Here is a 3,131-nt window from a genome sequence, read left to right as displayed (position 1 = left end):
CACTGCTCACTAGCTTGACAGAGCAGAACCTCAGATACCATTTGTTGTTTTTCATGGTAGAGGCAAGGTGATTAAAACAAGATAAACATGCCAGAAGAAGAAAGAAGGAAAATACCTCAGAATAATTTGGGTGTGAAAAAAAAATCCCCTTTGAACTTGCTAAAGAAAGGCTCAGGGGACTATGTATAATGGGGATAAGTATATGTGGTTAATATTAGGAAGAAGGTCATGTTACAAGGGAGGAAATATAAGGAGAATACATGTCTCTGAGGAATTATAAAAGAGTATGGAGAGTTTCATCTTTATGCAGAATTACAGCAAATCATTTTTCACATTTGTGTTCCAAAGATTTTTTTTTTTTGCTATAGCATGTATGCCTCGTTTATTTTCTTAGCTAATTTATGCTTAATTAGACAATTCTCTTCCTCTTGCCACTGATTTTCCCTCTTAAATTTAAAGATTCATTCCTTATCCAAAGTGAATAGATCACAAAACTATTTAATAATAGATATCTTGAGACTCTTTCTTTAAATAAGCTTTTAATTTTAATTTTTTAAAATATTTTATTTATTTATTTGACAGAGAGAGAGTGAGAGCACAAGCCGGGGGAGCAGCAGAGGGAGAGGGAGAACAGGCTCCCCACTGAGGAAGGAGCCCGATGCGGGGCTCGATCCCAGGACCCTGGGATCATGACCTGAGCCGAAGGCAGATGCTTAACCAACTGAGCCACCCAGGCCCCCCAGGCTTTCAATTTTTAATTAGTTTTTCAGTTAAGGAATGTTCAAAAACAATACAGAGTTCCTGTATACCACTCACCCAGCGTTGCCATTTTATGTCTCAGGATACACTTGTCAAATTAAGAAACAGTGATATATTATTTTTTTAGAATATTTTATTTACCTACTTGAGAGAGAGAGAGTGTGTGCCCACAAGTGGGGGGGGGGGAGCAGAGGGAGAGGGAGAAGCAGGCTCCCCGCTGAGCAGGGAGCCTGATGCGGGACTCGATCCCAGGACCCTGATCCCAGGATCATGACCTGAGCTGAAGGCAGAAGTTTAACTGACTGAGCCACCAGGGACCCCAAACACTGATATATTATTATTAACTAAACTTCAGACATTATTTGGATTTCAGCTTTTCCATTAACATCCTCTTTCTGCTCCAAAATCCAATACAGGATACTATATTCCATTTAGTCCTGATATCTCCTCATTCCCTTCTTGGTTTTCTTGCAGAGTACTGGCCAGGTATCTGGCAGATTGCCCTCATTCTGGGTTTATCTGATGCTACCTCATGGTTAGGCTGGGGTTATACAGTTTGTGGAAGAATATCACAGGTGATATGCCCTTCTCATCACATCACATCAGGGGTAGATGATAGTCACATGACATCACTGGGGGTGTTTACCTGCATCACTTGGTTAAGCCAGTGTTTGCCAGATTTCCCCACTATTTTTTTTTTCCTTTCCATGCTCTATTTCCTCTATCACTAAGTCTAGACTATCCTCACATGAGGTGGGAGAGGAGTAAGCTCTATCTCCTGGAGGGGTCAAGAGTCTTTTGCTCATTGTTCTATGACTGTATTCGAGGCCAATTAAATAGATACCACCAGGTCAGTTTAACTGACAAGTTGGGTAGTTCAATGAATTTTATGTCTATTCATATTTGCATATTTCAAAAATATAAATATTTGCATCAAATTTTCTAAAACTGTTGAAATGCAAATTTTTAATGCTGTCTAAAATGAGTTCCCTAGTGGGATGGTGAAACATTCCAGGGCAGACTCCCATGGTAAGCCCATGTCATAGTCTAAAGAAATGAGTCATGTATCAAATGATGAAAGTTAAAAGGCATGTTCTCAACTATTCAAGTTTTCCCACATTGTTCTACCCAGATTTTAAGTTCAGATATGACCAGTTTCACCCTCTGGTAATAAAGGCCTTCATAAATTTCTGTATGAGCTAATTCCAACATGTGGTGTAGGAAGCTTCCTAAGACAAAGGGTTCTCCTCCACATTTTAGTGTCAACAAACTTCTATGCCATATATCTGTCTCTGCTGAACTTGCTAGAAGTAAATGATTAAGATTTTTTTAAAAGACATTTTGACTTTTGTTTCTGATTTCTTCAAAACATAGGCAATCCAAAATAATAATTTAAGCTAGTAGTTATAGATTCAATTATCCTATTAACCAGAGAGTCTGTGTCAAGTACCTACTATTTATCTAGCACAGTGCCAAGGGTTAAGAATTTTTTTTACCATGAGGATCCTTCTGATGATTTTCCTTCCATTTCTTCTAAATAATTACGAGCAGATGAACACCATGACAAATCAGATATAACTAACCCATCAGATTTTCTCCTTGTCCTGTTATAAAGCTAGACAAATGTTGCATGTCTCTATAAGATCATGTAATATGCATTTCTGAGTTAGCCTCATTCCTGACTTCATTGAATATACCAATAATTTTTTTCTCCTTTTTTACCAACTTCTAATTTATATTAACTTAAAATATTTCATATATCACTATAAATCCTTTGGACACAAGGTGAAGAAAAATATAGACATAACATTAACATGGTGGGGGATACTCAGGAGAAGACTAGGTATTCATATGGAGTTTACAGGCTACTTAAAGAACTCTTATTTATAACTCAACATGCTTAGGCACCTAAGCTTATAGCTTCTTGGCCCCTTTTTGTTGGAAGCCTGATACTGCAGAGAGTGGAGGTCAACTCCTGACTTAGACCAGAAGTCTCAAGCTGGGAGGGCTTTTTTTTTTTTTCTCCTAAATAAATGTCTTCCATATGACACTGCCCTGCCAGTCCATGTAGAGCTAGCACACAAATAAGCAAAATGCACATCTTAAAGGTTATGTGGTAGAGAGGGACTCGGCATAATCTGATTCATCACTTGGCTATAATGCTCACTTTGTTCTGCTTCCCACTCTGGAATAATGAGACTATTACCACAGGGCTGGGGCAAGTTTAATTCTCTCAAATGGTCTAGCTTTGTCACTTTCCCTTGCTTATAGTCACTGGGGTCAGAGAAGCTGCAGACATTGCAAATAGAATGATTCCTCCTATTTCTCTGGGGATATAGTTTTCTGAGCTACAGATCTACCAAAGGCATGAA

This window comes from Neomonachus schauinslandi, chromosome 6 (genome assembly GCF_002201575.2).
Source record: "Neomonachus schauinslandi chromosome 6, ASM220157v2, whole genome shotgun sequence".
Taxonomy (NCBI): Eukaryota; Metazoa; Chordata; class Mammalia; order Carnivora; family Phocidae; genus Neomonachus; species Neomonachus schauinslandi.
This window is presented reverse-complemented; position numbering follows the sequence as displayed.